Source organism: Penaeus vannamei, chromosome 14 (assembly GCF_042767895.1).
Source record: "Penaeus vannamei isolate JL-2024 chromosome 14, ASM4276789v1, whole genome shotgun sequence".
NCBI classification, from domain to species: Eukaryota; Metazoa; Arthropoda; class Malacostraca; order Decapoda; family Penaeidae; genus Penaeus; species Penaeus vannamei.
The window spans coordinates 43,098,373-43,111,061 of NC_091562.1; positions in this window are offsets into that span (position 1 = coordinate 43,098,373).

The following is a 12,689-nucleotide window of genomic DNA, read 5'->3' on the forward strand; positions in this document are numbered from 1 at the left end:
CCTCTTCCTCTTCCTCCTCCTCCTCCTCGTCTTCCTCCTCTTCTCCCCCCCTCTTGCTGCTGCTCTGTTTCCTCTCCCGTGCCACCCCCTCCCACTCCCCTCTACTCACAAGGCATCCTGAAATGTATCAGTTCCGCGCCGGTGGCCTTCCGTCTGTCTCCCCGGGCCACCGTGAAGAAGGTTGGCCTACGAAGGGAGCCGCGACTCCTCCCAGATTTCGCGATCCTGTGCCTTGTGTCTGGCGCCGCTTTGTTCTCTCGTCTCTCTCTTCGGAGTACGGTTTGCTTCCTGATTCATTCATCTCCTCATGGGGGGAGGGGAAGGAGGGGGGTTAATACGAGATCCGTCAGTCAAACTTGCGGCATTGCAAAGGGCGTGTTCAGGTGCGGCGAGGATTGAAGGATACGTCTCTAGCAGACGATTCTCTTTTGTCGTCGTTCCTTTTTTTTCCTTCTCGTACTGCCGATCAACGTTTCTATGCGGCGGTCACCTTTAAGAGATAGACTGACAAGTGCGAATTATATCGGAGACTAGCGTACGCACAAGCTCGTCTGCACAGGGAAGCCAAGCAAAAATTCTGACGTACGATTTCCCCGACACGGAGACCAGACACACATAGCCAAGATTCGCCCAAAGACCCCCGTGTGCAAGAGACAGAGACGTGAGTGTGTGACAAAGGAGGAAAATGAAAGAAAATACCGGTGGACCGTCAGAGGAAAAGGGAAATTGGACTTGCAAATACCAGTTCACAGATGAACAGGACACGTGAATGACAGCGTCGCAGATGAGCAGCCGAACGTGACTGTGACAGTATGCGCTTGAAGATGTATGCCAAGAGGGAAACCAGGAGACAGTTCTTCCTTGACGAACGCAGGGAGTAAAGGGAGTGTGAGAAACGTACCGCCCGCCTTCTGTGCTTCAAAGAAACGACCCTCCAAGTGCCTTCGAAGACCGGGGGAAAGGCAGCGACGTCTTAGCACATTCGCTCGTGAAGCCCCCACAGCCGAGCCGCCGGAGCGAGGGAGAAGCCTCGGTACCCGCTCGTGGATCCGGCTTCGGGTCTCGTCGTGGTTTGCGGCTGCATCAGTATTCGCCACCCAAGGCCACGCTTCCCCCGGCGGTCGGGTTGTTTATATAAGATGAGGTTTTGAGCGGATTCTTGCTTTACACCTCGGAGGAAACGCGACACGCCTCCGAAGCTTCGAGTTCACCCGCCGCCAATACCTAATACCCTTGGCAGCGCTCCCTCGACGCCGTGCGTTTCGCCACAGCATGCGATAGGCGAGCCCCACGTAGGCAGCGATAACGGCCAGTGACCTCGCTGTATCTACAGAATGCTTTCCCTTAGGCCTAACCGGGGAGGCCGAGCGGGCGGCGTCCTCCTTCACCTGTTTATTGACGTCATTGGATTTGCTCTAATAATGTCGGCCAGACGCGGATTCCAGCTGTTGCTGCCGCCGACCCATTTCCGAGGGCGATGACCTCGTCTTCCCCTCGAAGGTAAAAAGACCCGAAATTATCCCTTCATAAGCAAGTACACACACGTCGATCAGATTAAGGTCAGCCAATGCGGCCGCTTCTTCACGAGTGGAGACAGCGGTGCTAAATGTTCCGGGAGAAAGTAGGCTCTCACTCCATATCTGAGAATATGATTAAATCTTGTATTGCTTGTTGCGTCACCGGCCGCCGGGTCAAGTTTTAGAGCCGTTTTAACAGGTTCTCAGAACGGTTGGACAAGAGAGTAGAAGTCAGATAAAGGAAGAGAAGAAGAAAGAAAGCTTCTTGGGGAATTTTGTCTCCTCGTTGGGTGTCGAAGATTCCGATGCCGTGAGTCTTGTGTTTGCGAATCCGAGGTGTATTTGCAAAATGCCGGAGGTTTTTGGCGAGCGACACAGAGCGGGGCTTAAGCCAGGTCAGTTTGGGACGATATTGCAAGCACTCCATTGCAAGCGATCAAGACTTTTTCTCCCAAAAGCCAAATGAAAAGATCTTTCCTCATTATTCCCCCGTCGGGCTTTGAGCGACTGTGCTAAGACTTCCTGACAGGGATCCTTAAGAGCCTCTGGAAGAGTCGGAGAAAAAAGGGACCGGGAAATTCCTTCGACTTGGCGCCCTCGGTCATGGTTCTCTCGAGTCGGGAGGAACAAACAAGAACACAACCGACACAAGAACACGCCAGCGACGCCGCCCAATAAAACCACGAGGGCGATGACCCCCGTTATCAAAGGGGAGCGACCCAGACGTTTGCCCTTTCGCCGATCCACAACTCGGGGCTCCGGGACCAGGAAAATGGGATCCCCAGCAAGATTCGGAAACCTTCGGAGGGGAGCTTCTCGGACTCTCGAAAGCCTCTGTGGAACCTCCTTCGCTCGGGAACTTGTCGGGAACCCCCTCTCCCAGCGCCGTCGGTCTGTGAGGAACATGTCGGGAACCCCCTCTCCCAGCGCCGTCGGTCTGTGAGGAACTCCTGCGTCGTTTGGGATGACTGGAAGCGGCTCGTTTTGCCTCCGTGAGTTGTCTAACCGCGAGGTGAAAACCCAGACTCGAGGTGGAAAGTATAATTATCCGACTTCTGGAATTCCTGTTTACTTGAGCACGACTTCAAGTGGTTACTTTTTTGGAAGGAAATGGAAATTACACGCTGGAAGTTCATTTACTGAAATAAAAGGGATTGTGCTTTCGTAAGGCTGTTTGTACAAGAGTATACTCAGACGCGCGTTCTTCCATCTCGTATCTAAAGGATATAAATTGGATGATTTTAAATTTCGGTTCTAATGATCTTTACGTCGTGGCGAACGACTACTTCAACTGCGACAGCGAAGACTCCATAAATTGTGCAAAATATTCCTCTGTGGAAGAACCAAAGCACAGAACACAAGTAGGTGTAGAAAGTTGATATACCGTCAGTCTCATTTTACTGGCCATGATATGGAATTCCCGTCTCGAGTGAAAGTCCCAGCTTGATTAGGCACAAATCACACGGCCACGACCACGCGAGCTTCCCACTCTCTCCGAAATGGCCCCACGCAGCAGGGGAGGCGACCAACTCCCCCCGAAATGCACTGGCAACAGCCCCCGATGTCGCTGGCTTTGCGAATGCACGCCGACCGCCATTTTGTTTTCTGCATCCCATCGGCTCGCGAGGATTCACACACGTAAGAGTTGTGCGCTCGACGTCGGCCGCTCGAGGGACCAAGCTTGCGCAAGTCGAGGCGAGTCCAGTGGCAAAATCGGCGTCAATAAATATGCAAATAAAGAGAAAAAAGACCTTTTAGCTTGCGAAATCAGCGGCTGGACGGACTCCCCCAGCCCACACGTCTCCCTCCACCCCCCCCCTCCCTCTCTCTCGCCCCCGCCTAAGCCCCCTCCCGTCATGTTGCAACTCGGGCTCGGAGAGTGGAGCTGCGGGGTTGCAGGTCCTGCAAAAGGCCCTCCAGTTGGGGAAGTCCTACAGGAGGAGAAGGCGACGTCCTCAACCCACTTATTGTTTGGAGGAGTGACAAGAACTGTGGAAAAAAAAGAAGTTGGAGAAAAAATAAGAGACAAGAAAGGAGTCACATCATGATATCGAATGGCTAAGCTCATTAAGATGTGAAGGATGTGAAGGGTTTGTCCCCAGACGCGGATTTCTGCACCATCGCCAGCCACCCACGCCCTCTTAGAGATACGAAAAGCGTTGGTTAATAAAATGCTAAGTCTGCGGCGATTGGGAGGAGAAAAATCGTTTCTTTCCTAAATGTAGATGACGTGGCATTAAACACGCGGGGGAAGGAGGAGGGTGTGGGGGATGGGGGAGGGAGGGAGAGGAGGGGGAGATATGTATGGGTAGGTGTTTGACTCCGCTCTCCAGCTGTTGCTATCTGGGGATCTCCCTCTCTCTCTCTCTCTCTCTCTCTCTCTCTCTCTCTCTCTCTCTCTCTCTCTCTCTCTCTCTCTCTCTCTCTCTCTCTCTCTCTCTCTCTCTCTCTTTCACATCCTTATCAGTGTGTCTATCGTTGCTATTTATAAGTCATTTGCGTCGCTCTGGACTATCTCCGCGAGGTCAGTCACCTCGGATGTCTGTTGTGAAAGTTCGCTACATCGGGAAGGGCCGTCAGATCAGGTAAACAGATAGTGCTTGATAATATACGACGCGTTTGGGTAGGTAGAGGGGCAGGGGAGTAAGGTCAAGCAGGAGAATCACAAGTCATGACCCCTTTTTGGGCATAGTTTTGTTTTATTTCTTTGCTGCTGCTGCTCTCTCTCTCTCTCTCTCTCTCTCTCTCTCTCTCTCTCTCTCTCTCTCTCTCTCTCTCTCTCTCTCTCTCTCTCTCTCTCTCTCTCTCCTATTTAGCCTTCTGCTTCCTCTTTGCACCCAAAAAGTACTCTTGGGAATGCCGCTTGTCGAGGAGGGAGACAGTGCCAGACCGGTGACAAGTGGTGTACTAATGGCTCTCCCCCAGGTCACTGACTTCTTCTACCCCTCCCTTTACCCTCCTCCCTTCCCTCCCGGCCCGTTCCCCACGTCCCTCTCCCTCGCCCCCTCCCCTGCGATTCGCCCTCTGCCTCCCTCTCCATACCTTCCCTCCAGTGTCCCTCCCTCCTCCCACACGCCCCCCTCTCTTCCACTCTCCGGTCGCCATTTCGTCCCTCCTCTGGCTGGCTGCCACCGTCTACGCCTACCCGGCCCAACACTTCCTTGGTTTTGCTTTTTAGTTTGTGAAGCGCGAGGCAGTTTCAGCGATGTGGAAGAAATGAGTCTGGTTTATTTTATGGTAGTTCGGTTCTGTGTGTGTTCGTGTTTGACTGAAATACTGTTTGATATTTTTCGAAACGTATCGAATGACGCTAGACAAGGCTCGTGTTGTAGGGGTGAATGCCGAGGGCGATAGATTATAGAGGAAGGAAGAAATATGAATGGTGCGTGTCTCTGTGCAGGAGGAGGAGGAGGAAAGGGAGCGCGCCAGCTTGGTCTTTCATGATATTTTGCCCTCCTCCTCCTCCTCCTCCTCTTGCCCCCCCCCTTCTCCCCCTTCCCCCCTTCCCCCGCTATCCCCCACAGCTGCCGAGGGTCAGTGCTCTGGAGGCCTATATAGAGCAGGCCGTGTCTGTGTAGGCTTACCGCTTCTGCCACAGTGCCTGGCGTGGGAGGAGACACCGAGCACGGAAACGAAAGTCGTATAGGGAGAAAACTCTGTTGCATTTTACTTCATGGCGATTGTGGAGAACCTTTTGACGGTTTTCAGTCTTTTGCAAAAGAATCTGTGGAATCCATAGTTTTATATTTAACTCCCGGTGCGTCTATATTGCCTTAACCTTTTGAAAAATATGTCTAGCATAAACAATCCGAACAGTCTGTGTTCTCTTTCTGTATATCGAGAACACAACCGTCGATGTATATGTTCCTTATAATTGTGCCATCAGTCTTTCCTCCTTTTCATTATCGTTTTTGTAGAGCAGAAGTGGCATTGGTGAATGGTGACTAATTTATTATTTTTCTCTTCCCACAGGTGAGTGTGACGAACTCGAGGTAGATGGCGGTGCGTGCGGGCGGGTGAGTCATTCGGAGGACGACATCTCCCCGTCTCCTGCCTGGTGGACGGCTCAATCCACGCCCTCTCGCCTTCTCTCTCCCGTGTGGGACGAAGAGGAGGTCCTCTCTCTCTCTCTATCCCCCTTTCTCTCTCTCTCTCTCTCTCTCTCTATCTCTCTCTCTCTCTCTCTCTCTCTCTCTCTCTCTCTCTCTCTCTCTCTCTCTCTCTCTCTCTCTCTCTCTCTCTCTCTCTCTCCTTTAATTCATTAGCATTGGGTGTTGAATATTGCCCCCCTGACGCAAGGCGAGCGCAGCCAAGATAACTAGTGAGCCACGTGTTGCCTCTTCCCAGAAGGGTTTGAGGCCGGGCCGGGTGCGGGCGTGTATGGGGCCATTATCTCTCCGTCAATAATCGGCTCCGGCTCCCCGAGTAGAGCCCCTTAGAGAGGAACGCGACCCCTTACCCGGCCGTCACATGCTTCGGATACAGCCGCCCCCCCTCCCCCCTTGGTAAAAATACACCGTGGGCCCAGTACCCTAAGTTTCTGGTCCTGCTCACCCTGCCACTGGTGCTCGCTACAGCTGACCCCAATACCAGACACGCGGTATCCCGAGTATCTCGTCAGCCCAGCGAGCAGCCTCGGCTTTCGTTCCGCGTCCTTGCTTTCGGTGCCGACCTTGGTGTTTCTTTTCAACAGCGTCCTAAAGCCACATCGGTTCGTGGGCTCCGCCTTCCCGGCTAAAATACGGAGGGAACCAGCAGCGTGAACCAGACGACGTCGAGCCCCACCATGACCGTCGACGTCTGAGACTCAATACCCCCTTGCGACGCAGTGCTGCGCAGGTGCTTACGACTTGAACTTAAAAGAGTCAGGTACCTGATGTAGCGCGCGTGGCGAGGAGGGAAACAGCAGCAGCAACGAGGATTCCGCTCGCAAGGGAGGGAAGGGGTGGCGAGGGAGGGGGAAGGGCAGAGGCTAGGAGGGAGGGAAGGCCGAAGCGGAAGGCAAGAAAGGAGGGAAGGCCAAAGCAGAGGGAAGGCAAGGAAGCGAAAGACGCCGCAGCCAGCGGACCTCGACAAGACAAGTTCTCGCCGTCGTCGTCCGCGGCCAGACACGGCGACGGCAGCGGCTTGGAGTCCAGCACCGTGGCTGACGACGCTCCTCCGCGGCCGACAGCCTGTACGTGACGCCGCGAGGAAGGGACCTCTTAAAGCCCGGAGTTGTTTGGAATGAGAGAAGCGATCGGGAGGCGTCGCCGTTGCGTTAGTCATCTTCCTGGCTCAACCTGCTCCACTTGTCTGCCAGGTTGGAACTCCCCTCGCACACCTGGCAGAGGCTTTGCATGACCCCCCCCCCCCTCACACACACATGCACGCTTACCAAGAGATCCTCCACAGTCAATCAAAGCCTCACCTCCTCCCCTTCCAGCCCTCCCCTCCCCTCCCTCTCCCTCTCCCCTCCCAAAATCTGACGCGCTCCAAGCTGTGATGTTTACGCCTACCTCATACATCTTGAGAAATGCCCGAGCCAGGTAGACCCATGGGGGGCATCTGAGGGTATTTTGGTCCGTGTTCATACCTGACTACCCCACTCCCCTCTCCCCCTTCCCCCCTCCCCCCTGCCGCCCTCATCAAGCCACCAAAACTTTCTTCCCCGTTTTTATTCCTTTTTCTTGCCCTCCAGTTCATGATTCTATAATTGCTCTGAAGGAAGAACTCCGACTTTGTCTGCATCGTTATCTCTCTTTCGCATAACTATTCCCATCATTCTATTTGTAATCTCCCCCTTTTCGTATCTTCCTCTTTTCATCTATCCTCCAGTCCATCCTCCTCTCCTCTCTTCCTCGCCCTCCGCCATTCTTCCTTCTTTCTTTCCAATCAAACCGATGAATTTGAAGAAACCACAAAAGCAGGTGTTGCCAGATCAAAGACCTCGCGACTGGAGGCGAGTGTATGGCAGGGCCGAGAGAGGGGGTCGCTCACCTCCTGGGTTTGGCTATAGTGGCTTGGCTAGGAGCGGGGAAAGACTAGCAGCGGTGTGGCTAGTCGTGTTATATTTATAGTCCGACGTTCAGCCACGTGTAACCCCTCTCTCTCTCTTCCATGCGCCGTGTAACTCGGTTTCCTGTGGAATGATGTTGCACTGTCTCTGGATAGATAGTTTTTTGTCGAGTTGGAGGACTTTTCTCTTAATGGAGTCTGATTAGATTTGATTATCATTGATGTTATTTTCATTATCATTGTTGTCAACTTCGTCCTTAGTATTATATATCAGGGATATTGTAGGCAGCACACAGACTCGAACACACACACACACACACACACACACACACACACACACACACACACACACACACACACACACACACACACACACACACACACACACACTTCTTTTGTCTCCCCGGCGCATGCCCTTCCCTCCCCCCTGGCCCCCTTGGGTAAGTGTGCCAGAGGGGCCGTGGCACAATATTGTTGTGAAACCCGAGAGCCGATAAGATAAGCAATGTTCTTCCAAATAACTGCTTCTAATCAACATACCACTCGGCCAGGGATTGGAGCTGTGACCCAGTGGCTATCTCGGGCGGTCACAAGATCTCCGCGCATATACTGGGAGAGGAACTAGGTCATGAGATAAAGACTTGAAGGAAAGAGGGTCGGGAATGAGGGGAAGAGAGAGAGAGAGAGAGAGAGAGAGAGAGAGAGAGAGAGAGAGAGAGAGAGAGAGAGAGAGAGAGAGAGAGAGAGAGAGATTCTACAACGAGGGCGCGGCGGGCATGAGTCACTCTGTCCACGTGAGGGGCCGAGAGCTCCCTGTTACACGGAGCATCTCTCGCATTATCACGAGGTTATCTTATCACGGCGCGGTGTATCCTCCTGTGATAGGTTATCTTAAAATCCCATTCACGGCCCCTGGCTCTGTCCGAAGAAGGGGAGGGGGGGGGGGGGAGAAAGGGAGAGGGGGAGGGGGGCATAGGGTTGAAAGACGCCCATCACCCTCAGCTCTCTATCAGGGGCACACAGCAACAACAATATAACCGGAGAATTATGTTAGTAAGCGGGCGGGGAGAACAAGGGGAATAGAGAATAGGTAATTGGATTCAAAATGTCCCTTGGAGAGGTTCGAATCCTCTTCAAAGAAAGAAGTGTGAAAGAGAAGGCCGTGAGAGTCCCCTCGCGTCCCTGAAGTGGGTTTTCGGTAATCTTCCCGATTACCCAAGTCGCTAGGGCGATTGCTGGTGAAGCCGACCCAGGTGTTCCATCAAATCAAGCCTTTCATCTGATGCTTTGTTTTTCTTCTTCGTTGGAAAGACCATTGTTTTTCATTCATAATGTCTCGAAGTCCTTCTGTATTTAACCGTCGGTTTTACATTGCCTTCCTGCCTCAGCCGTGCGTCACCCGATACAAGGACTTAGTCAACCAGACCTAAATATACACCTGTTGGCCTAGCGTGCCAAATTACCGGCAGAAAGACAAGGGAAATGGAATAAAGAGGAAGAGAAGTGTTTGAAGAAAGTGGGAGGAAAGGGGAAGCGAGAAAACACACGAAATTACGAAACGCCAGTCGAGGTTCTCATAACAGGAACACACCAGAAACGCCTCGAGAGAAAACCCTTATATAACGAAGACTCTTATACAACGAAGCGATATTTGTACTGTGGCCTTAATCGCTCGGGTCACCTTGCAGGGATCTCTTGCAAGGGAGATGCACAAGGTCACTAGCAAAAGCGTGGAATTTGCGAAGGAAAAAATGTTTGAGGGGAATAATACGGCATTCAGCTGCAGTGCACGTGAGGCGGGATAATGTGTTCCTTCCCGAGTCCAGCGAGGGAGTGGAACCTTCCTCAGAAGAAGGGCGATCGTCTCCCTTTTTTGCTAAAGAACCGAACTTTGCAAGCTCTTTCCGCGAATAAAATCATAATTCAATCAACAAAATATCTTTTTTAAGGTTTATCCACCTAAGAGTCGAAAGTGTGACATCCACATTTAAGTGCTAGGGAAGAATATCACTTTCGTCACTCCATCAGGAAAAAGGGAAGGAAAATGACTTGATATAGTCCTCGTTAGGAAAAATGAGCCATTTCGAGCTCTATGGGCGTGCGTTGGAGGGAGGACCGGCGGAGGGAGAGGGAGAGGGAGAGAGAGAGAGCTTGAGTAGAGATTGGCCTTGATGCCCGGATAAGATTGGGGGAAACCAAGCCCTTTTTCTGAAAGCTCCATTCGGCGTTATGAAAGGCTTCACCGATCAGCGTCTCAGCCGCTGCCTAATGGCTCTGCGAAGTACTGCAGCGCCTCGGTCGGAGAAGGCTCTTTAAACTGAGGTGTCCCTGTAACGAGGGCCAACTTAAGTGACGTTTGAGAATTGGTTCGCCCTTCACACAGGGCAGATGACGCAGCCAGACAACGTGGGGCAGCGATGCGCAATAGAGGCGCTGCTGATGCTCTTCTGGGGGACCTTCGCTCTCTCTCTCTCTCTCTCTCTCTCTCTCTCTCTCTCTCTCTCTCTCTCTCTCTCTCTCTCTCTCTCTCTCTCTCTTTCTAATCTTTACTTTTCTTCCTCCCTTCCTTCCTTCCTGCCTTTCCATCTCTCCTATCCTTCCTCCCTCATTTCTTCCACCTCTCGTATGCTTTCTCTGTCTCTCACTTTACCTTCTCTCAACGCGGTATGCTTTGTAAACGGCAGAAAAAACAATTAGAGATTAAATGATCTTGGATATTCAAAGATAAGGACCGATAACAGATTTTTAAAAAAATAGAGGATGAAGAGCTGGAAAAATCGAGACAAAGAATGAAAAGAATAGAAGACAAAAGAACAAGGAATAAAAGAGAGAGAAGGAGGGAGGGGAAGCGGAGGCCGAGAGACGCAGGGAAGAGGGAGGGAGACGTCGGTCTTCCATTGAACTGACCAAGAAGGAAGTCGTCTCCTCAAGCGAGCGGATTCTGCAATGCCAGAGGATGCAGCCAGTCTCTCTCTCTCTCTCTCTCTCTCTCTCTCTCTCTCTCTCTCTCTCTCTCTCTCTCTCTCTCTCTCTCTCTCTCTCTCTCTCTCTCTCTCTCTCCCTCTCTCCCTCTCTCTCTCTCTCTCTACTATCTATCTCTATCTCTTTCTTCTCCTTCTTCTTCTCCTCCCCCTCCCTCTCCTTCTTCCTCCTCTGTTCCTCCTTCCCTCTCTCCCTTCCTCTATCTCCCTCTTCCTCTCTCCCTCCCTCCTTATAATTTCCTTCATTTTCTCCTCATCTCGTGACGCATTCTCGACTGGCGCTTCTTCCTCTTCGCCGCTGATTCAAGGTCTTCTTCCTCTTCTTCCTCTTCGCCGCTGATTCAAGGTCTTCTTCCTCTTCTTCCTCTTCGCCGCTGATTCGCCAGACCCGAGCATCCCGGTCAAGAAACAGGCAGATTTCTGACTTTTCTGTCATAGAAGGGGATTTGGTTGGGGATTAGGCAAGTTCAGAGGGAAATCTGAGGCTCCTGTTGTTAAGAGGCAGGCCCGGTTTTCATTGTTTTATGTATGGGTTTGGAAGTTTAATGGATTCTTGGGTATGGCTTTATCTTTTCGAGTTTATTTTGGAAGCAGGAAGTGAGTAAAGGTTTTGTTTATCACACACACACACACACACACACACACACACACACACACACACACACACACACACACACACACACACTCTCTCTCTCTCTCTCTCTCTCTCTCTCTCTCTCTCTCTCTCTCTCTCTCTCTCTCTCTCTCTCTCTCTCTCTCTCTCTCACTTTGGTTTAAGAATAATTTAAAAAGAATCCATTCAATTGCGTATACAGTTTGTACTCTTCCTCTTTCTAAGTAAGCGAATTCACACGGGTGTAACATACTCGCTCATTCATAAGCGCCAGCGAGTAACGGGCTCCGGGAACGGGTTCGGCCAAGACTATTAGCTTAAACTAGCGCGGAGGGCAATTCGTCAATAGAGTGGGATTCGCTAACGACCCAAAATGCGCCAACGACCCATTCGCTGAGTCACGAGTGTAAATGGAGTGTGTATGGAAGGAGGAGAGTGAGTGGGGGTGGGGAGGGGTGAAGTGTGATTGAGTAAGAATGTGTGGCTGTGAATGTGTCGGTATGAGTGTGTGTATATTTCGTGTGTGAGGAAAGAGTAAATGAATGGGATTACGTGAGGACGAAGGGAGTGCATGTATATCTTCACGCGCCCATACCATAAGGGCGTGGCAAGGGTTCCTGCAGCGCCGCCCTCCCGCCTCCCCCGGTTCACTCGACGAAACCGGAGGCCCCGACGCCCACCAGACCCGCCCGAAATCGCCACGGCAGGAAATACCTCCAACAACTAGCCATTTTCTAGGCGAGGGACCCAGCGAATAGAGAGAGAACAGACGCACTCACATAAATCCTAGTGATATACAACAACCACTGAAAGGATGCTTGCATTTAACCAACCAATGTAGCTAGTTATGCCCAGAGTGGAGGGCGCAGTGAGGGAGGGAGAGGGAGAGAGGAGGGCGAGGAGGAGAGAGGGAGAGAGGGCGAGGAGGAGAGAGGGACGGAGGGAGAGGGAGAGAGAGGGACGGAGGGAGAGGGAGAGAGAGGGACGGAGGGCGAGGAGGAGAGAGGGCGAAGAGGAGAGAGGGCGAAGAGGAGAGAGGGACGGAGGGAGAGGAAGAGAGAGAGGCAATTTAGCAGATAATGACTTCGGGAGATTCTTAGAATGCCTCGTTATCTGTCTTATCTCCTGTTTATTTGGTGGTCGAAACGCGCACGTATTGATCCCAGATAAGGGAATCACATCGCCAAAGGATCATTATTGTCGAATTGATGACCTAAGCTCAGTCTTTTTAATTGGAACCGTCTCGTAAGTGAAATTCAGTGAAATGTGATTAATTACATTGGCTAATTACATTAATTACATTCCCACTCCCATTTCTGCCTTTTTTCAGAAATTAAGAAAAGGGATGGAGAGAAAGGAGCCAAAAGAAATATTTAAGGAGAGGAATAGGGACAGAGGAGGCAACAAAAATGATAGAATAAGGGGAAGAAAAGATAACAAAGGGTAGGAAATGCTGAAAGTGGGAACATTTAAAATAATAATGATAGTAATAATAATAACAGTAATTAAGGAGGGAAAAGGGGATGATAAAATAATTCAGAACAGGAGGGCAGAAAAAATATTAACAGGAACAAATATTGT